Source organism: Cupressus sempervirens, chromosome 3, assembly GCF_028749045.1.
Source record: "Cupressus sempervirens isolate cs-2001-9-10 chromosome 3, ASM2874904v1, whole genome shotgun sequence".
NCBI lineage: Eukaryota > Viridiplantae > Streptophyta > Pinopsida > Cupressales > Cupressaceae > Cupressus > Cupressus sempervirens.
This window is the reverse complement of record NC_143120.1, coordinates 551,996,662-552,020,025: the sequence shown is the minus strand read 5'-3', so window position 1 is coordinate 552,020,025 and position 23,364 is coordinate 551,996,662.

The following is a 23,364-nucleotide window of genomic DNA, read 5'->3' as shown; positions in this document are numbered from 1 at the left end:
AAGTGTTAAGGTTTTGAGTTTTAATGTACTTTGGGATTATTCTTGTATACATATAAACAAGACAAGTTCCAGTCAATATTTAGGAAAGAAGGAATTTAGAGAGTAAAATATATAAAGAGAGAGTTAAAAGATATATTCTTCGTAATAGTTAGAAAAAAAGGAAAATAGAGATTTATATATGAGGACAGATTGAAAAGATTTATAGATAAAAATGAAGGATATGAAGAGATTTAAAACAGACAGAATGATATGTTATTATAGGGATAATGAATAGAGATAGTTGGAAGAGAATTAATTTTTTTTAAAGTATTATATTATTTTAAGAAATATTTAAATAGCAATTATAAATTTGAGTTAAATCAATAAAGTATTTATTTCTACCTTTACCAATATAGATTCAAATATTAAATTTTAAAATATAATTTGTTGACTACTTGATCAAAGCAACAAAAGAGTTAGTAAGTTTGAAGAATAATATTAGTTTTACAAATTTTTAAATGCGAAAAAAGAATTAAAACAAGATTGTAAAAAATAGCTAGTTTCATTGTGTGAAAAAGGTTAGCATGAAAGTAAGGGACAATGTAAAACTAATAAATACATTTTAAAATATATATATATATAACATTAAAAACTAAATTTAAAAAAATTGTAACAAAATTTATAAATATTTTTAGTAAAAAATTATCAAATAATTATGTTTTTAAAAATATACTTTTGTTAGTTATTTATTTAATTATAATTTAGAATAAAAAATTTAATTTTAAATTATTATGAAGAAAAATATATATTTTTAAATGATATGATAATTAGTTTTTTAGTAAGATTTTAAATAAACTTAAATTCAAAGATGTTAAAAATAATAGATTGATGTATTTGCAATCTTTGTTAAGAAAAATGATTTCGTTATTATTAATTAGACATGCATTTATGTCTTAAGTAGTGAGGTGGAAGATAAAATAATTACTTTTTGAAAACTTTTGAAAAAGACAAAGCTATCATTAATGCATGTCATTATTGTTGTTGGAAAAAAAATGTGTATTTTTGTTAAGGAAATTTTTCTTCCTATCAAAAATAGTATGGACCAATAGAATAAACACAAAATGTCATTTATAAGTAAAGAAAAAAAGAAAAATAGATATACACGTTGTAAGTTCCATATAAACTTTTAAATTCATTGATTTCATTGGTTAATCTAATTGAAAAATTGCATTCAATGAATGCAATAGTGTCTTGCAACTAATAAATATAAGTGCATACATAAATATTATTATACATTTATGTTATATATGTATAATATTGTAAGTTTTTGATAAGATAAACAGGTTTTAAGGGATCCTGAAACTCATAAGTTTTACAAAAACAAGACTGATAATAAGCAAAAGAAGCCCAGCCAAAACAAAGGTCCAACAGCTGAAAAAAAAAAAGAAGCCCGAAGGCCCAACCCAAAACAAAAGCCCACAGAAAGCCTAGAAAACAAACAAACTAAAACAAACAACAGAAAGCCTGTCCAAAAGCCAAAAGCCAAGAAGACGAAAAGACAAAAGACAAGAAAACTAGTCTGTAGTTATCTTCTCCATTTCCTGCATAGTCTGAGTTGCCTCAACTATCTTTTGTTGCTCCTTTGCCATTTGATCCTGGACCTTCTCCATGCCCTGATCCATACTGGTGAACATACTGATTGTGGCCTTGTCATCATCCGGCTTGGCCTTATCCCTGTTCTGTCCTCCCTCCTCCACCAGCAAGCCCCTGTCCTTAAGTTTACTAGCAAGGGATTGTATGTTGTCATTCATCGAACTCAGGAGAGAAATCATCTAACTTGCCAGGTTGTGGTTGTAGTTTTCAAGATTTCTAAATCTCCTTTCATTTAAGCTTTCTCTGTTATCCTGGTCCTCCTGGCTGTCATTACCTGTCTTATTCTTAGTACTTTCCATCTGGGATACCCTTTCTCTAACTTCCTCCAGCTCATGGAAGAGCCATTTGATTGATCTGAAGTTGTCAATCATACTACTGTGGGCATTATTCAGAAGGTTCATTCCAGTCTCCCTTGCGTTGTCTAAAATTGAAATGTCCCTTTTTCTGATTTTCTATGATATTTCAAGCCTCTAATCAAATTTTCAAAATCAAACAACCAATATTACAAAGATCCACCAATTTCTCAATAAACCCCAAATTGGGTATGTCTGAAATAGTGCCAAAAACTTCACAACTTCGCAAGTTATTAATAAATCTGAAAATGGACATTTTTACAAAAATTTCAGCAGCATAACGGCCTACAAAATGACATTTTCATATCTGTATAGCATTTACACAACAGCTCACAAACTCTTAAAAAAAACACACCTGAAAACCCACAAATTTGCATTGTTCAGCACAAGGGAAAAATTTGCATGAGCTTGCACATGGAATGGCTTCAAACTCTCGTCCTTTGCCTTCCTGGAAACCTGCAAACTCCTGTCCTTGGGTCTCCTTCTCCATAAGTTTGGCAGCCTCTGAAGAACAACAAAGCAATCAGTGAAAATCAAGTTCTGGAATGAGCCCAAAATGTCTCCAAACCCCTTAAAAGAGGGCATAACCCAAACTCACATCCAAGAGGGGTTAATAAAACATATTTTAATAATAATTTTCATTTATCAGTCCAACAATTTCCAAAGATTAACCCCCTTTTTTTCGAAACTTCACCTTCTTGGGCCTGCCTGCCTTGACAAAAATGATTATTTTTTAATTATTTGAAAAGGGGACATGACAAGTCCTCCTCTCCAAAATATTGCTTGTCCTCAAGCAATGGCTGAACAATAAACCAATCAATCCACCTGGATCCCAAATGTAGTCATGAACTATACTACTGTCGATTAACACAGGCTCCTGCAATATCCTCTACAATATGACCAAGAGGAATTCATAATCAAACTGACAATTACAGCTCAACCAAACTCCAAAATCACCACTGCCACCATTAGAAACCCATGAGACACAAACTCTTAGAACATCAGTACCCAAGTAAAGTGGACAAATCAAACTGCCAACACAGTAAATACCATCAACATATCCCACTGGCCTATACAGAATGTACAATCCAACTCTGCAACAGTGGTGAATGCTCTCGAATGAAATTGTACCAAGTATGGAGAATCCACACACTGTACAACTCCTGTAGTCAACACAACTCTGCAAATCACTGGCCACTGTCTCATAACCATAACTCCCATGCATTGTTGATGGTGAAAAGACATTACAAGATAAAGAGCAAGAAATGGAACCCAAACCAAATTTGCCATGAACAAGTGATATAGCCCACTATGACTGACCACTAGCTAAGTCAAGAGATGTCATAGCCAAAGGAGTAGAATCAGTAACAACAACTGCTGAAGCATCACTCCCAAACTCCTGCTCTAAGTCATGTATTATCAAGCTATCAACTGCAAAACCTATTGCCATGTCATGCCCATCACAACTCTCATTCCGAGGCGTCAAATCGTCCCATAACTGATGACAAGCACTAGGAACCAAAGTATATCTCTGTATCATCATCTCATCAACATGGTCATCAAAGGTAAATTGATGAGTGGTCATCACAGTGTAGTGCTGATAGAATGCACTAATCTTAGTCGGTGGCTCAGACTGCAATCTAGATGAAACTAACTGCAATCGATCACTAACCAAGTTGGAATTGACTACTACATCTGAAGACATTTCCAAGGGAGTAATATTACTAGCAGGAACCATGCCAACTACCGGCTCACCAACATCACACATGATCTTTGATACAACATATCTAGTCTCTGTGCCATTAGTACTAGAGGCCACCACCATGTCAGGCATACCATAGTAATTTGTTGCAACACCCAACTCAACTGAACCTGACTCTAGTGGGAACGAACCTGATATGCCAATGTTAGTATCAAGGATGGATGCATCCCCATCTCCACTGTCTCTGACAATCTCGACCATGGACATCCTCAGATCACTAGACACCACAGCTTGTGATTGTACAGAATCTGATAAAGATTGCAGTCACTCCAACTCCATGGTCACCTTAGTCAAATGAAACTATGACTCCTCAAAAGCCAACTGTGTACTCTCAAGAATCTCAAAAGTCACCTCGAGTTGTTGAGTAAGCTCACTCACCTCATCTTCCTTGGCCAATAATGCGTCATATGCTGTACTTCCCCACTCCATAAGATAATCTCTGTCGGCTACCAACTGCATATAATTCTGTCTCAAAATCCAAATAGCCTCCCATAAAGAGTGGATCTCTGTCAAGGAAAGATAATTGCCTTCCTGCTCATCACTAGTAGGAGAACCCCATCCATAAACTGCTAACCACTGACGAGAAACATCGAAATGTTGGAAAGTGATAGCAATGTCTCATTCACTAACTCTCAAATGATTAGACACATGATGGCACTGGCTAGATTGTCTCCTACAAACCTCCTCTGATGCACTGTCTAAAGGAGTATCCTCAAAGTTACTAGTCTCTAGAGTATTACCATCCATATCCTATGAATCAACTCCAAAGCTCATATCAACATATGGAGTATCAAAAATTGTAGCATTGTTGTCCAACTCCTTTGTACCAAAAGAAACTGCCAAGGAAACTAAGTCTTCAAAACTGCCCACTGCATCCTCCTGGATGTCATCAATGCCAATATGATCCTGGGACTCATCTGTACACACTGCCAAATATGAAAGATCATCAACACATTCCAGCAAGTATGGTCGACTAGATATATGAACTAAGCCCAACACCGGTGTATAAAAACTAATACCAACATCGGACAAGCTGCTGGCACAAGAAAAGACAACACCGTGCAATCTGCTAATCAAATCCATGATAGCACCCAAACAAACACTGCTACCAAAAAGTGTTAAAGATCTCCAGTCAACTGAATCCCAAACGCCAATATAACAATCTTGAGTCCATATCCGTAAACTAGAATCAGCTGGTAACTCAAGCAAACTCCTCACTTGAGTAATATGACCAATACCAACTAACTCCACATACCTGTCATGATGAGATAATGAAGTCACAATACTGTCTTTGTTCACTTTTAGCTGGCTAAACAAATCATGTGAAGTACTACCAGCCTCAAACTCATGTGATGAAGCATCTAACTGTGCCTAGTACTCTTTCTCAGCAAATTCATGAATGCTCAATGTCTGCTCATCTCTACCAGGTATCTCACCATCATGCACAACAACATCCTCATAATCATCATCCGAACCCACTACGTTGTAGTCACTGCCTGTTGTAACTATACCATCGTGAATACTTGTGACATCACCCTTTGATGACCTATATACAATTGTCTCAATTTGAGTATCAAGTTTACCATTACTATCAATCTGCATAATATCTTTCTCACTACCTCCTATGGTGGAGTAGAATTTGAGACCTCTACCTAGCTATAAGCTAGTTTCTCAAACTCCTCATGCAAGTTCTTGGGAATTGTGTCATCTGTCCTATGAGAAAATTTGCCAAATAGAAATCCAGTCAACTTATCCACCTTAGCTGGGTCAGACAGCATGTCATGCATCATACGGTGGTGCTTAACCAACTGTTCAGACATGTCATGGCTTATTTTCCTAAGTTTATCATGAATGTCTAAATAACCATCCTTTCTACTGTTCTGACTCTGGATATCAATTGTCCAAGATCGTGTCCTCTGAGACTCTGTACTATACCTGTCCATTCTAGATAAAGTAGAGTGTAACCCCAATATGTTATAACTTCTTCAAACACCAAGAATCTTTATACTTCAGTTGTTTGACATTTCATCAAACACTTTGCAAGCAAGGGGTCATATGACTGATATAATTTTTCAGATTGCTGCAAGAACTCTTGTTTTGATTTGCATCAAAGAGAATGCTTACAAAAAGACTCCAGATTGTCTAAACAATAACTTAACATGAATGTGCAACTAATTTGGCAATATTCAATACAAATATGAGACTTAAACTACTTGCAATATGCAGCTACAGCAACTAGTAATTATGACAAATACCTTGGATGTCTTGGAAGTATTTCTTTGCCATCTCATCTGGATAAGCCATACTTTTTTCTTCCTTGGATTTTGTACTTTTACTTTCAACTGGAGGTTTGATCAAAATTTCTTTATTCTTTTCTCGTTGCAAATATCCCTTTTCTCTTTCACTTAGTTGCATGCAACCATAAATTTTGACATGCAGCTGATTAGAAGCAACATGCAACTACCAAATTCACCAAGAACTAACATGCAAATGATTAGAAGTAGCATGCAACCATAAATTTTGACATGCAGCTGATTAGAAGCAACATGCAACCATAAATTATGACATGCAAGATTTGGGTAGTTGTCAAAACTGACATGCAAACTTCTACAAACCCTCAAGCTAGCAAGATCATAGCTCTGATACCACTGAAATGTCCCTTTTTCTGATTTTCTATGATATTTCAAGCCTCTAATTAGATTTTCAAAATCAAATAACCAATATTACAAAGATCCACCAATTTCTCAATAAACCCCAACTCGGGTATGTCCGAAATAGTGCCAAAAACTTCACAACTTCACAAGTTATTAATAAATCTGAAAATGGACATTTTTACAAAAATTTCAGCAGCATAACGGCCTACAAAATGATATTTCTAGATTTTTATAGCATTTACACAACAACTCACAAACATAGGACAAAAACTATGCTCATTGGGCTCCCGAAATTAACACAAAAATGCCCGAAAATACCACAAAAACACTAATAATCTATCTCAGAAGTTTAACCACATCCCAATACATATATTTAGCTCTATTTTAACATCTTAAAGTCTGAAATATAGCAGCAACCCAAACTGCTATGAAATACTCAATCAAAAACACCAAACTCTTACAAAAAACACACTCGAAAACCCACAAATTTGCATTGTTCAGCATGAGGACAAACTCTGCATGAGCTTGCACATGGAATGGCTTCAAACTCCTATCCTTAGCCTTCGTAGAAACTTGCAAAATCTCGTCTTTGGGTCTCCTTCTCCACAGGTTTGGCAGCCTCTGAAGAACAACAAAGCAATCAGCGAAAATCAAGTTCTAGAATAAGCCCAAAATGCCTCCAAACCCCTTAAAAGAGGGCATAACCCTAACTCACATCCAAGAGGGGTTAATAAAACATATTTTAATAATAATTTTTATTTATTAGTCCAACGGTTTCCAAAGATTAACCCCCTTTTTTTTGAAACTTCACCTTCTTGGGCCTGCCTGCCTTGGCAAAAATTATTATTTTTTAATTATTTGAAAAGGGGACATGACAAAAATGGCCAGGATAGCAGGGTCTATGAGCTCATTGAGCCTAGGCTGCTCCAGGTTGTCCACCAGGATCTGAGGGTTCATAACTTCCCTATAAATCCCCATAGTAGCAGTTCTCGCATTGAAATTTTTCCAGGCCTTTCTTCTATTTTTGACCTGCACTTCCCCCTCATTCTCACCAGTGATGACATTCAGTTTTTTCTTCGAAGGAGGCTGAGACTGGACAAGGGAGAGGGGAAGAGGAATGGCATCCGTCCTCTAGTTTCTAGTCTCCTCAACTCTCACTACCTCTCTCTTCCATTTTTTCCCAGGTTTCTCCTCTTCCAACTCCTCCTCCGACACTTTGTTAGAATCTTTCGTATCCATTTCCTCCTCCTCCTCAGCATAACCCTCTTTTTCTTGAGCATGGCCATGATCCCTAGGGCTTTTCTTGCTACGAGTTGTAGCTGTGGACTGTTTACTGTCTTGACCTTTTTTCTTCTTTCCTGAGGAAACATTCTCCTCCTTCGAGCTAATGCTCTCAATGTCATTAGAGTCAGAAGAAAAGCTGGAGCTGCCTTTGTCAACATCCTCAACTTGAGGAGGGTTATTGCATATAGATTGGGCTTTGAAATGCTCATGGATGAGGAGCAATAATCCCTCATGCAAAGCAGGGTTAACTGTGGCTTTCTTCTTGAAACTAGAGATTTCCTTGTTCATAGAAGTGAGAAGGTAAAAGGGTATGGAAATTCTACTCTTATGGCAAAAATGATTTAAAATCACAAAATGGTGAGTTTTGACCCAATCAGACCTAGGGTCCAGGGTAACATAATCAATGAGGGCATATAAAACATACCTTTAGAACTTCTTTATAGTCTCCATCACATAGAAAGACTCTTTCTTTACCAGCTTGTTCATCTCTGCAAAATTTTTCACGAACTCCTTGACTGCATTGGACGAAAGTTTCTTGTCCTTGTAGAATTTGAAACCCTCCATAGGGATACCAGTGACCTTTGCAACCACCTCCTCTGTGATTTGGAAAGAAACCCCGTTCACCTTGACCTTGCCATTGTTCCATGAGTTCACCATGTTGTTGGTGACCTCAGGGTCAAAACCATGAAGTTTCTCGAAAAAATTTGCAACCCTGCCCTTTTTCAATTTTTTCCAAACTTTGCCCATATTCTTCCACTTCTCCACTTCACCCGACGGCTCCTTTCTGCTCTGTTCTCCAGTCATGACATCTGTTTTTTCTTCAATTATTCTCATGAGTCCCAATCTCTGCAAACTTTTTCCAGCCAAGATTTTGGCTCTGTTTCTATTATTGGGTTCGTGATCATTCGCCTCTCTGATACAATAGCAAGTGAAAATGATAATGATCCTCCAAACGTGTCTAAATGACAAAAAAAATCCCTTGAGATTACGAAAACCAAGAAACTTATTATGGCTCATGCCAACATCCAATCTTTCTTTATTTAACATGATAACAATTAGATTGACCCGTACTTCCATGGATTTTCTCAAGCTCGACAAGTGACTTAGCCTCCATCAAAAAATCTTTTTCGGAATGCCAGATCATCTCTTTGTCTACTCCCACCCCTTTGTTAGCGAACCAGTTAGCAACTGGGTTTGCTTCTCTAAACGCATGAGTAATGTGGACCTTCTCAAATTTTGTGAGGGCAGCATGTGTCTCATCAATTATATTTGCAATCAACCACGAGGGGGGGGGAGATTCCATTAATATTGTTAATTATGTTTTTGGAGTCCCCTTCAAGCCAAAGTTTGGAAATGCCAGCTTCAAAAGCCAACTTTACCACACTGCACGTGGCTCTGGCTTCGGCCAAATGGTTGGTCTGGGTTCCAAGCGGGAGAGCAAAGGCCGCAATCCCCTCCCCAAAACTATTTCTTATAATTCCACCGCTTCCAGAGGGGCCAGGGTTACCCTTAGAAGCGCCATCGAAGTTGGCTTTTGACCATCCTTCTGGGGGCAGAATCCATCTAGCATCCTGTCTTTTGGGATTCCTATCTTTTTCTTTAACCGTCTTCCTATACCCTATATCAACTTCCCCCTCCTTCATCACTTGAAGGTTTTCTTTTATGTTTTTCAATATCTTCCTTCCTAGAATTATTGCGGGCTCCTCTTTGTCCCTGAAAATTCTATTGTTCCTTTCCTTCCAGATGCTCCAGCAGAAGTGAGGCAAAATCCAGGCATAATTATCTTGTCGGCCTGCAATTTTACAAAGGCTTTTCCAATGACTGAAAAAGTTGATAAGGTTATCCGGCTAGCACCAGAGAATCTCCATCTCCTGATTAAGAGAACTCCACACCTCCCTAGCAAAGTCACATTGAATGAAGATATGATTTCTCGACTCAGACTGGTTTTTATAGAGCAGGCATCTACTGGGCATAACATGGCCTCTCTTCATGAGATTATCTTGCATTAGGATTTTGTTCTAAAGGGCTAGCCAATAAAATATGTTGATCTTTGGAGTGAGGCCCATGAGCCAGGCATCTGCCCAAGGGGATTTCTCCTTTAGAACCCAGAGAGAGTTGTAGCCAGAAGCAACATAATAACATCCATTGGCATTATCCCTCCATACCAGCTCATCCTAATTATTACTAGGGATCAAAGAATTAAGCATAGTCATTATTGGTTTCAAATCCTCGAAAATGAGGGAAATGTCTCTCCATTCCTGACCAACCCTAGAATTGCTTACTTTAAACCCATATAGTGCACTCATCTCTCAAATACTGGGTTGTTAGAAAGTGGGTCTTGACATAACCACCTGTTAGACCAAAACTGAATATCCTCCGCATTGCCTAGTTTCCAAGAGACCCTCGCCTTAGCCAGGTCCCTGGCCTTCATGATACCATTCCAAATAGTCGACCCTTTAGGGATGTCCTCATTGAATAAAATAAAATGAAGAGAGGGTCTTCTGAGGTATTTATTTTCTAGAATGTCTCTCCATTCACCAGTGTTATTGAAGATTTGCCAGATTTGTTTTGCAAGAAGCGCCTTATTGAGATGGGTAAGCTTTTTGATGCCCAGATCACCATACCTCTTGGGGAGGCAGACCTTCTCCCAGGCAACAAGACGGTACCTTTTCTTTCCTTCAAGTTCGGTCCATAGAAAGTCTCTTTGGATTTTCTCCATTTTCTCTACAAATTTCACAGGAATTCCAAACAGGCTCAGAGCATAAATGGGAAGGTTCTGAAGAGTGGATTTGACCAATAAACATTTCCCAGCCTGGATGAGAGAGGCACCTTTCCATCCAACCATCTTCTTGTTGAATCTGTCCAGAATACCATTCCAGAAAGAGTCAAGGGGAGAGGAGCCCAAGGGGAGCCCAAGATAGGATGAAGGGAGAGAGCCCACCCCACAACCAAGGATTCTGGCAATTTTCCTTTGCCTGACTTCAGGGGTGTTAACAAAGAAGGTCGAGCTTTTGTTCAAGTTAATCAGCTATCCAGTCCCTCTGGAGTAAGTATCAAGAACCTCTTTCAAAGTCTTAGCTTCTTTCACAAAAGCTTCCCCCCCCATTATAGTGTCGTCCACAAATTGTTGGTGAGTGAAGGGGACATTTCTCGAAGAAGGCTTAATCCCTTTAAGACTTCCTTCAAACTTTTTACATTCAATAAGCCTCCCAATGCATTCAGCTAAAATAACGAAGAGGATAGGAGAGAGGGGGTCTCCCTAACTAAGACCTCTAGAAGGTTTAAAGAAATTAGAGGGTGCTCCATTAATCAGAACAACAAGAGAGGAGGTAGACACCAATTGAGAAATGAGTTTACACTTTATAGTCAAAACCAAAACCCGATCATAGGCTTTTGAAAGATCCAGTTTGAGCAACATACCTACCCGCTTGGAAGCTTTTAAAGAATGAATAACCTCATGAACCATCAGCACTGAGTCCAAGATTTGTCTCCTAGGAACAAAGCCAAATTGTTGCTACGATATGATCAGATGCAGGATTTTAAGCATTTTGGAAGTGAGAACTTTAGAGATGATCTTGTAGAAAGAGTTGCACAAACTGATAGGCCTGAACTCATCGAAAGAGTCAGCCCCTAAGGATTTAGGGATGAGAACCAAGAAGGTAGAATTTATCTCCTTAAGAATACTTCTAGCTCCGAAGAGCTCCTGAACTACCTTAACCACATCCCCCATGACCACCATCCAGTACATTTGGAAGAAAAAGGTGGGAAACCCATCTGGACCAGGTGATTTGTCAACAGGTAGGGAGAAAAGGGCCTCTCTAACTTCCAAAGCATTAGGAATAGCATAGAGAAGTTTATTTCGGTGGGGTTGAATAATCTGAGGAATACAAGAGATGATATCCTCTTGGTCCACCTTGGAAAGCAGGGGGTCCTCGGAGAGAAGAGAAGAGAAGAAGGAGATCGCTTCAGCTGAGATATTTGGATCTTCAGACAACAACACCTACCCCTTCCTGATTCTAGAGATCCTGTTGTTAGCCCTATGTTTTAGGGTGGAGAGATGAAAGAACTTCGTGTTTCGATCTCCATCCTTAAGCCATGTGATTCGAGATTTTTGCCTCCAAAACTTTTCCTCCTTGTTGATGATGTTATGAAGATCTGACAGGATCAACAACTCAACCTCCTTGTTACTCTCATCATATCCTTCCTTCTAAATACTATCTTGGATAACAGATAGATTGTCTGACAACTCCTCCTTGTCATGGAAAATATGGCCAAAATCAGACTTGTTCCAATTTTTACCATCCTCTTCACATTGCTGAGCTTTCTGGTGACTCTGAACATGGCTGAGCCATCAACACCAATCCCCCACCATCTTTTGACATTATCCAATAGGTCGGGGTGAGTAGTCCACATTTTCTCGAACCTAAAAGGGAAATTTCTCCTAGGCTCAAGAGCGGACATGGAAAGAGAAATGGGGGAGTGGTCAGAACCAACTCTAGGAAGCAGAGATAATCTACAGCTAAAAGAGTGCAACCAATCCGGGGAGATTAAAGCTCTGTCCAATCTGACCTAAATGCAGTCCTGACCAGCTCTCTTGTTAGACCAGGTAAAGGTACCCCCCGAGAGCTCCAAATACATCAGGGCCAGGTCATTGGTGAAATTAGAAAGATCCTGCTTACTTTCCCAATCAGGGGGCAATCCTCCCATCTTCTCCTTGTCCTCCAGCGAAGAGTTGAAGTCTCCCAAGATTATGCCTTTCTTAATGTCACTGGCTTGCACCAACTTTCCAACTTTGACCCAATAATTTTTTCTCTCTCTCTTGTTGTTGGGAGCATAAATGTTCACTAAAAACCAGAAATCATTAGTTTGCAAATGATGAACTCTACAAAAGAGGATGTTATCCTCATCAAACTCGGGCATAATATTGAAATGTCTATTATTGAATAATAGCAGCAGCCCTCCAGATGCTCCTTCTGAGTTTGAGGCAATTCCATTCATGTTGTTGTTGAATCTAATATTTTCTAGATTTTCTTTCTTCATCTTCGTTTCTTGAATAAGAAATATATTAGGCCTTTGATCCCTTATCATATTCCTTACAACTTCTTGCTTGTGGATTCCATTGAGTCCACGAATATTCCATGAGAGGATCTTCATGCTTTAATTGATGAGAAGGCTTCCTGGATGGTGCGTTGCGTTCCATCCATAATGTTTCTTCTTGCTTCCTCCTTCCTGATTTCATTCTTGTTTTTCCTTCCCATCGGGTTGGTTTTATGACCAAGATCTGCCTTGGCCTTGCTTCTAGTTGAAGCAGGAGAAGCAGGAGAGGGGTCCTGACTATTCTTCTTCTGACTTTTGTCCAAGGTGGCTCTTCTTCTTCTTTACATAAATCAAACAAAGCATCAAGCTTGGCCAGTTGTTCCGATGTTGAAGCAAACAGTCGTTCTAAGATTCTATTCACTATAACAGGGGGTTCCCTACTAACCGGGTTTGTGGAATTTTGAGACATTAGTTCCCCTTCCATTTTTTCCTCCATAAAGTCCAGGACAGAGGAAAGGTTCAGATCAACCTCCTTAGAACTCACAGGGATTTGAGACTCCATAATACTTGCCTCTTCGAGATTATCCTTGGTTTCCTTCATTTGGGAGGGGTTGTTGGTTTTGTCCTTAGTTGTCTCTACCCCTTCTCCTTCTAGTGCTTCCACTACAACCTGGAGGTCTCGGGGTTCAGCTTGGAGATCAAGAACAGAATCATTAGCTTTTCCTTCAGCCTCTCCATTTTTCTTGACTTGCATTTGTTTCTTCTTCCAAATCTTTTTGGGAACATGAGCAGCTTTCTTCCCACCTTGAGGTCGAGCCTTTCCCCCCATTCCCTTTCCTTTGAATAGTGGGCAAAATCCAGCCTTGTGGTCTGCCTTCTTACAATGGAAGCACGCAAAAGGCACACTTTCATATTCAATCTTTTGGATTCTACTTCCCAATCAAGATTGAAATTCTATAACTTGAGGCATATCTTGTCCTTCGATTACTCCTACACATATGCTTGCATAGGTAAGTCTCTTCTTAGCTGCCATTACAGGATCAATGGAAAGAAGCTCTTCAAAAGACCTGGCAATGCCATCAAAGACGTCCTCATGCCAGTATTCCATGGGCAATTTTGGGAGTCTAATACAAACTGGAGCCTGGGATAGGAAATCATTATTCAAGTTCAGATTGGAAGACCATTTCTACAAGATTAAAGTAGATCTCCCCAGAGACCAGTTCCCTGCGCACAGGATTCTAGAAAAGTCTTCTGAGCAAGAAAATTCAAAAGTCATGAAACCTTTAGCCATTTCTATCACCTCTACACACCCCTTTAAATCCCATTTGTTTCTAGTAAAAACCCTCACAACATCAATATTGGGCCTTGGCCCTATATATTTTCCCACCAGAGTATTCACCATACTGAGAATATTGTGGTCTATTATTTCCCGAGGAACTTCTAGAGCAAAGATACCCTTCTCCTTGTCTAATTTATCAATGACTTTCGAGAATGTCGACTTACCTAATGGTTTGACTCCAAATAGGTTTGACCAGTGCCCCCAGGCCCCAGGTGGCCCATCACCCAAGTGAAGGGGAGGAATCTTCTCACCTGGGTGATGCAACAACTTCTATGGGACCCCATCCTTTGAGGCATCCGCATCATTCACCTCTGATTCCTACCCTGCAGCTGCAGATTGCCCCCCAACGCCCGTGTTCTCCTAATTCTTGCCTAGCCGCCGATTCAAAATCCCATTCTTGCCTAGCTGCTAATTCAAAATCCCATTCCCGCTTGCTCCGCATGCTCCACTCCCCATTCCCGCTCATATAATATTGTAAGTTAAGGAATAGGAAATTTTAATGAATTTATGTCATTTGGGTAATACTTATAACAATTCAAAGACAAATAAAAGTTTCCTCATATAGATAAAATCAAATGTAAGTAGATTATCCAAACATTATGAAATAAAATATACTATTTTTGAATAAACATTTACAAGTATGCATTTTCTATTAACAAGGTGCAATGCGTCTAATTCCTACCTTTAATTTATTTTGTTTGAAGTGCTTGTATGGCAAGAATAAAATGTAAATATTGAAGGAGTGAGGGCAACATGAGGAGCATTAAACATGTAATTAGGGTACATTAAGAATTATTAAGATATATTCAAACTTTTAAATATTATTCAAGGAGAAAATGACATCAATGAGTCTAACAATACAAACAAGATAAGGCAAGTTTAGCACTTTCTCCCTAAAGTCATTCAAAATAAGAGAAAGAGGAGCTTCCAAGCATAACTCTCAATATTACCTAGGTTATATTAGAAAAACACAAGTATGCCAATGTTAAACCCAAGTTATACTAAGGAAGTACACAAGTAAGGTCTCTTTCATGCAATGTAAACTAATTAAGGATATTCAATGTAAATGTAGAATTGAACTAATTGATTAAATGAGAAGTGTAAGATTGGTCTAGGTGCTAAATATATGCAATCAACCTAATTAAGATGTGAAAATAGGTCTAATTTAAAAGGAGAAATAAATGATAAGTAGTTACCTCAAAATGTGCAAGGCAATGTACCTTTTTATGTCAATAATTACAAATCTAAGATTGACTAAACTTATGATTACAGATTTGTGAAAACGATTGAAAACTCAAAAAATGTAGTTTTTCTCATACCTCTAGGAAGGCACTGACCTAGTGGTAGTGTCTAAACACTTTACAAGAAGATGGACATGTTCCTGAGACACAATAGAAAAGTTGACCCAACCTTTTTGAAAAGGTCTCGGTGAGTAGTTTCTATATATGTAGTCACAAATTTTTTAGCTTGTAAGTCTATTACAAAGTTGGTGAGTGTGGATGGCTATGCAGTAGTTTGCCTTAGTCAACCCCCTATTTTGGTCATTTCCACCTCCACAAATAGTTATTAGAAAGAATGTCATATGTGTATGTAGTGCTTGTGATTCCTAGATTATAGATCTAGAATATAAAAGAGATATAAAATTTTAAGAATCTACTCCATGAGTGAAACCCTAGTGTATATGTGCTTGTAAATGTAAATGTGTGCAAACTATGAAGAGATAATGACTAGATTTGAACATAGTATAGAAAACATACCAAGCCCCCAAGGATAAAGTACTTTACCCATCTTCATGATCCCCTTGCGTCTCCATGGTGTCATGTAATGCTTGAATGCTTGAATTAAAAGAATGTTGATGAAGATCCCACTTTGCAATGAAAGAATTGGAATCAACCCTTGCAATTGCATTTTGCTTCTATCATGTGTAGATGAGGCCTTTAATGCCTTTTTATAGTGAGTTTTCAAAATTATTCCTACGAGAGAAAGCTATAGTGAGCATGAATTAACTTCAAATTTGAGATAGAATCATGACCAAAACTGCCAATCCACTAGGAATAGATAGACTTGAGTCAAACTATTTCAGAATAGGTCAACAAGGTTGACCTATTTCCTAGGAGCCAGAGTCTTGGGTTTATAACCAAAGTTAATGGGACTACAGAAGACTTATGCGTAATGTGCATCAAGGATTGATAAATTTAGATTAGAATAGGGAAACAAGGCCTAGAAAGAGAAGGATGCATGGAAATTAGATCCTACCTAAAGTCATTGAGTGATAAAAAGGGAAATCAAGGAGGATATCTTAGGTCCTACCTCAATTTCACCTAGAAGAGAGAAAGAAAAATGAAAATTTGTGCAATGCAAGCACATTAAAGAGGAGCTAAAAAGCCATAAATTTAAGTGCTTCCAATTTAAGATGGTACATTTAACTCCTAGTTTAGCAGTATATGACTCTATGTGCATATGCAAGCTAGAATAAGAAAAGCATATAGAAATGAAAAAGGATAACAATAAGTACACATGCATAGCTCATGCAAGAAAATAATAATAATTGTGTCCTATAAAACCACATGTTAGTGATACTAAAAAACCACCTAGGACTTACTAGAGAAAGATGATGAAGTGCACTAGTAGCTATATGACCCTCTATTTCATCTTGTTCATTTCAAAAAGGTGAAACAAAGAATCATGTTTACCACCACGAACTAAATATAAGATATTTTGACAAGTATCCTTCAAAACCATTCAAGATGAATCCTAGATGTTTTTAAGGCACTTGGCTAGAAAGACAATTGAATCACAATTACAATGCCTATAATGACACCCAAATTGGAGCTATTGAACTCAAGATATGATCAAAATAGTAAAGGAAGGTATTACGAGTAATGTTGTGAAACCCTCTCCTTTAATGGAGAAGATGCATAAATCGCTTGGTAATGAGTCTCATCAAAAGATGAGTGCTAAGAAAATCAAGGTTAAATCTAAGGAGGGTTTTAGTGATAACAAGAGTTCTAAGAAAGAGATTAAGAGGGAGAAAAAAAAGAAAAAAATTGTAGAAAATATAGAGTCTGAGAAAATTGGTGATGATGGGGATAATATGGAAATGGGGGATTTGAGCTCTAGTCTAGATGGTTATTCTAGTAGTAGGGGCATTTTTGAGGTTAAACTTGAGGGAGAGAGTAGTAAAGATAGGAATGTGGAGTCAAAATCTTTTACTGAAGCTTCAAAAAAAATGAGGGGAACCAAAATGTTTAGCCTACTCCCACTAAAAAGGATCTTTCTAATATTAAGAGTCTAGAGGAGATAGAAACTAAGAAGAAGAATGAAGGTAAAGCCCTTGTTATTAAAGATCAAGGCCTAAATAAAGGGAATCAGAAGGAGATTTTGGAACACAAGGGTACCACTTCTTAAAATCAGATCTGTCTCAAGGAAAACTAGGACATTACTAATGATTATGGTAAAAAATTTGGTGAGGAGATTAGAGATGAAATTAAACTATCCTTCCTTCATAAAGCCAAGATGAAAGTGGATGCTACCCTCTAAGGCAACTCTTGGATCTACAATAAAATAACTATGCTTAAGAGGAAAATGTGTGAAATGTAGAAAGACTAGGAAGAAGAAAGAACTAAGAGAACCCAACTAGAAAATCAAGTTGGGAATATTTTAGAGAAACTAAGAGAGTATGAAATGGAACTTTGGCAGCTGGTCAAAGATAATGGGCAAAAATGGAGATGGTGACTTCCAGCTTAATGCATCACGGCTTCTAGTTTAGGGAAAAAGAGCAACGAGGAGATCATGTCTCTTGAGGCTATGGTGGCAAAATTCCCTGGTGGGTTGAGTAAAAGAACAAGATAGAGTACCAAGAAGGTCGCTAGAGAGGTTCCTGGTTCTGCTATGGAAGAGATCATTCAGAGTACAACAGAGACTGACAAGGAATTAACAAAGGTCAATAAAGAGCTAATCTAGTTGTTGGTCTAGTTTGCAAGTGTCTAGTCTCTAGTCGGTGTGTTGGTTCTATTTTTTGTTATTATTGTTATGGTCCTTGTAAAACTCAGGTTAGTACTTTATTTAATTTCTAGTTTTAGGTCCCTATAAAACCTTGTTTGTTGATGTGTTGTTTTAAACTTCAGGTTTCAGGTCCTTGTAAAACTTGGCAATACTTCTCGTATATCTTATGTTTTTGTAGGGGGTTTTGGGTCCCCTCAAAACCTATTTTTACCTTAATCTAAAACACATAAAAATGATAAGTTAAATTTTTAGAAAAAAAAAAAACTCAAAAAGTAACCTAATTAAGAGCATATATAAAGTGAAGTTACCTTTATTGAAGCTCAATTGGAACATTTGCCTGAAGGTGAAAGAGAAGAAGGAGAAAGATATTGAGGAAGAAGGAAATATCACCAACATAGATGAAGGTACTCTGGCAGTGATCTATATTAAGAATTCAGATTACAATACCTGGTGTAGAACCTATAGTATTGTAATTTAGTTGAAAGCCATTAAAATACCACAACAGATGTTTTTCAAGCCAAAAAATGATCCATTCCATTTGAAAATAGATTTTATACAAGTATGATGGATCCCAAGGGTCATGACTATCCCTTGGAAATGAAACTAAAGAGTCCACAAGATAATTAATTAAAAAATAAATTCTAACAACTATAAAAACTATAAAAATCTATAGTAAAAATTATGTCTACTTTTAGAAGTCATAACTTTCTACTCGCAGCTCAAAATCATGAACTATTAGAATTTATGGAAAGATCTTCTAAAGTTCTCCATTTAGTGTACATAATACTAGAACATAGGAAATAGTGAAAAAATAGATTTTGATATTTTCCCATTTTTGCTTGTGCCAACATCCTTCACATCTTTCAGGACTATGTTTTGATCATTTCTTCCTCCTTGAGAGGAAATGGGCCCTATTTCATCACACTTTGCATCATATGTGGAAAATGAAGTTGGATTTGTTCACGTGTAAGCCACTTTCCATGTTGAACAAATTGTCCTACTTTTTCCATGAAGTATAATTAAATTTTCTAGTTCCTCAAATTCTTCATGACAACCTCCACAATCTGGTCACTTTGGAGTGGATTAACAACTTCTAGATTCAACTCTGTATGACTGATTTCTTTAGCAACATCTACAATGTCTAGTAAAGGAGGGAAATATGGCTTCAATAGTTCTACATTGAAAACTGCGTGAACAACCAAAAATGGAGGCAAGTTGAGTTCAAATACATTTTCACCAACTTTCTTGATGATCTTATAGGAACCATAGCAAAGAGGACAAAGCTTCCTACGAGGGCCTTGTAAATGTTCCTTCTATAAATGCAACCATACCTTATCCTCAACTTGAAAATTATTTGGAGTTCAGTGTTGATCATGCTTCTATTTATACTTCTTAGTGGTCTGCTCCAAAATTTCATGAACTTACTGCTACAAATGATGAATTTTATCAATGAACTTCGTATCTTTGTCCTTCTCCTTATCCAAGCATGGTACCAAGTCAGATTGCATAACTAGGATAGAAAATTTTATTGGTGCTAAGGGTAGAAAACCAAGACAAAATTCAAATGGGTTGTGGCCAATTGAATTATGCATTGCCTTATTGTAGCTATGTTGTACATATGGAAGGCTCTCATCCCATGTACAATGATGTTTGGAGTGATACATATACAAAATTTGAATAATTTTTTGATTAACAACCTATGTTTGACTATCTATTTGAGGATGGAATGTAGTATACTTCGTTAGTTTTGTGTCCATCTGTCATGTCCCCTTTTCAAATAATTAAAAATAATAATCTTTGCTAAGGCAGGTAGGCCCAAAAAGGTGAAGTTTTGGAAAAAAGGGGATAATCTTTGGAAGCTAATGGACTAATAAATGAAAATTATTATTAAAATATGTTTTATTAACCCCTCTTGGATGTGAGTTAGGGTTATGCCCTCTTTTAAGGGGTTTGGAGGCATTTTGGGCTCATTCCAGAACTTGATTTTCACTCATTTCTTTTTTGTTCTTTAGAGGCTGCCAAACCTGTGGAGAAGGAGACCCAAGAACGGGAGTTTACAGGTTTTCAAGAAGGCTAAGGATGGGATTTTGAAGCCATTCCATGTGCATGCTCATATAGAGTATGCCTTTGTGCTGAACAATGCAGATTTGTGGGTTTTCGAGTGTCTTTTTTGTAAGAGTTTGATGTTTCCGGTTGAGTATTTCATATCAGTTTGGGTTGCTGCTGTATTTCAGAATTTTAGATGTTAAAATAGAACTGAATATATGTATTTGGTTATGATTATACTTCTATGATAGATTATTAGTATTTTTGTGGTGTTTTCGGGCTATTCTATGTTGTTTTCGAGAGCCCAATGAGCATTGTTTTTATCCTCTGTTTGGGAGCTGTTGTTGTTATAAAAATCTGAAAATGTCATTTTGTAGACTGTTATGCTGCTGAAATTTCTATAAAAATGTCCACTTTCAGATTTACTAATAATATGTGAAGCTGTGAAGTTTTTGGCACTATTTCCGGCATACCCGATTTGGGGTTTATTGAGAAATTGGTGGATCTTTGAAAGTTTGGTTGTTTGATCTTAAAGATTTGATTAGAGGCTTGAAATATCATATAAAATCAGAAAAGGGACATTTCAGTGGTATCAGAGCTATGATCTTGCCAGCCTGAGGGTTTGTAGAAGTTTGCATGTTAGTTTTGACAACTACCCAAATCTTGCATGTCAAAATTTATCGTTGCATGCTACTTCTAATCATTTGCATGTTAGTTCTTGGTGAATTTGGTGGTTGCATGTTGCTTCTAATCAGCTGCATGTCAAAATCTATGGTTGCATGCTACTTCTAATCAATTGCATGTTAGTTCTTGGTGTTTGAAGAAGTTATAACCTATTAGGGTTACACTCTACTTTATCTAGAATGGACAGGTATAGTACAGAGTCTTAGAGGAAACGATCTTGGACAATTGATATCCAGAGTTAGAACAGTAGAAAGGATGGTTATTTAGACATTTGAGATAAACTTAGGAAAATAAGCCATGAAATGTCTGAACAGTTGGTTGAGCACCACCGTATAATGAATGATATGTTGTCCGACCCAGCTAAGGTGGATAAGTTGACTGGATTTCTATTTGGCAGATTTTCTCATAGGGCAGATGACACAATTACCAAGAACTTGCATGAGGAGTTTGAGAAACTAGCTTATAGCTAGGCTGAGGTCTCAGATTCTACTCCACCACAGGAGGTAGTGAGAAAGGATATTATGCAGATTGATAGTAATGGTCAACTTGATACTCAAATTGAAACAATTGTATACTGGTTGTCAAAGGGTGATGTCACAGGTATTCAGGATGGTATAGTTACAACAGGTAGTGACTACAACATAGTGGGTTTAGATGATGATTATGAGGATGTTGTTGTGCATGATGGTGAGATACCTGGTAGAGATGAGAAAACATTGAGCATTCATAACTTTTCTAAGAAAGAGTATCAGGCACAGTTAGATGCTTCAACACATGAGGTTGAGGCTGGTAGTACTTCACATGATTTGTCTAGCCAGCTGAAAGTGAACAAAGACAGTATTGTGACTTCATTATCTCATCATGACAGGTATGTGGAGTTAGTTGGTATTGGTCATATTACTCAGGTGAGGAGTTTTCTTGAGTTACCAGCTGATTCTAGTTTACAAATATGGACTTGAGATTGTTATATTGGCGTTTGGGATTCAGTTGACTGGAGATCTTTAACACTTTTTGGTAGCAGTGTTTTTTTGGGTGCTATCATGGATTTGATTAGCAGATTGCACGGTGTTGTCTTTTCTTGTGCCAACAGCTTGTCCGATGCTGTGTGTACAGATGAGTCCCAAGATCATATTGGCATTGATGACATCCAGGAGGATGCAATGGGTAGTTTTGAAGACTTAGTTTCCTTGGCAGTTTCTTTTGGTACAGAGAAGTTAGACATCAGTGCTACATTTTTTGATACTCCATATGTTGATATGAGCTTTGGAGTTGATTCACAGGATATGGATGGTAATACTCTAGAGACTAGTAACTTTGAGGATACTCCTTTAGACAGTGCATTAGAGGAGGTTTGTAGGAGACAATCTAGCCAGTGCCATATGTGTCTAATCAGTTGAGAGTTAGTGAACAAGACATTGCTATTGCTTGCCAGCATTTTGATGCTGCTCGTCAGTTGTTAGCAGTTTATGGATGGGGTTCTCCTACTAGTGATGAGCAGGGAGGTAGTTATCTTTCCTTGACAGAGTTCCACTCTTTATGGGAGGCTATCCAGATTCTGAGACAAGATTATATGCAGTTGGTAGCTGATAGAGATTATCTTATGGAGTGGGGCAGTACAGCATACGATGCATTGTTGGCCAAGGAAGATGAGGTGAGTGAGCTTACTCAGCAGCTTGAGGTGACTTCTGAGATTCTTGAGAGTACACAGTTGGCTTTTGAAGGAGTCATAGTTTCATTTGACTAAGGTGACCATGGAGTTGGAGTGACTGCAATCTTTATCAGATTCTGTACAATCACAAGCTGTGGTGTCTAGTGATCTGAGGATGTCCATGGTCGAGATTGTCAGAGACAGTGGAGATGGGGATGCATCCTTCCTTGATACTAACATTGGCATATCGGGTTCGTTCCCACTAGAGTCAGGTTCAGTTGAGTTGGGTGCTACAACAAATTGTTGTGGTATGCTTGACATGGTGGTGACCTCTAGTACTAATGGCACGAAGATTAGAGATTATGTATCAAAGACCATGTGTGATGTTGGTGAGCTGACAGTTGGCATGGTTCCTACTAGTAATACTACTCCCTTGGCGATATCTTTAGAGGTAGTAGTCAGTTCCAACTTGGTTAGTGATCGATTGCAGTCTAAGCCACTGACTAAGATTGGTGCATTCTATCGAAATTACATTGTGAGGTATGCTCATCAATTCACCTTTGATGACCATGTTGATGAGATGATGATACAGAGATGTACTTTGGTTCCTAGTGCTTATCATCAGTTATGGGATAGTTTGATGCCTCGAGATGAGAGTTGTGATGGGCACGACATGGCAATAGGTCCTATAGTTGACAACTTTATAAGACATGACTTAGAGCAGGAGTTTTGGAGTGATGCTTCAATGGGTGTTGTTATTGATTCTACTCCTTTGCCTATGACATCTTCTGACTTAGCTAGTGATCAGTCACAGTGGGTTGTATCACTTGTTCATGGTGAGATATTGACTGAGGTTGGTTTTTTTTATCAACATTATATTGTAGGGTATGTACATTAGTTAGCATTTGATCATTGTGCTG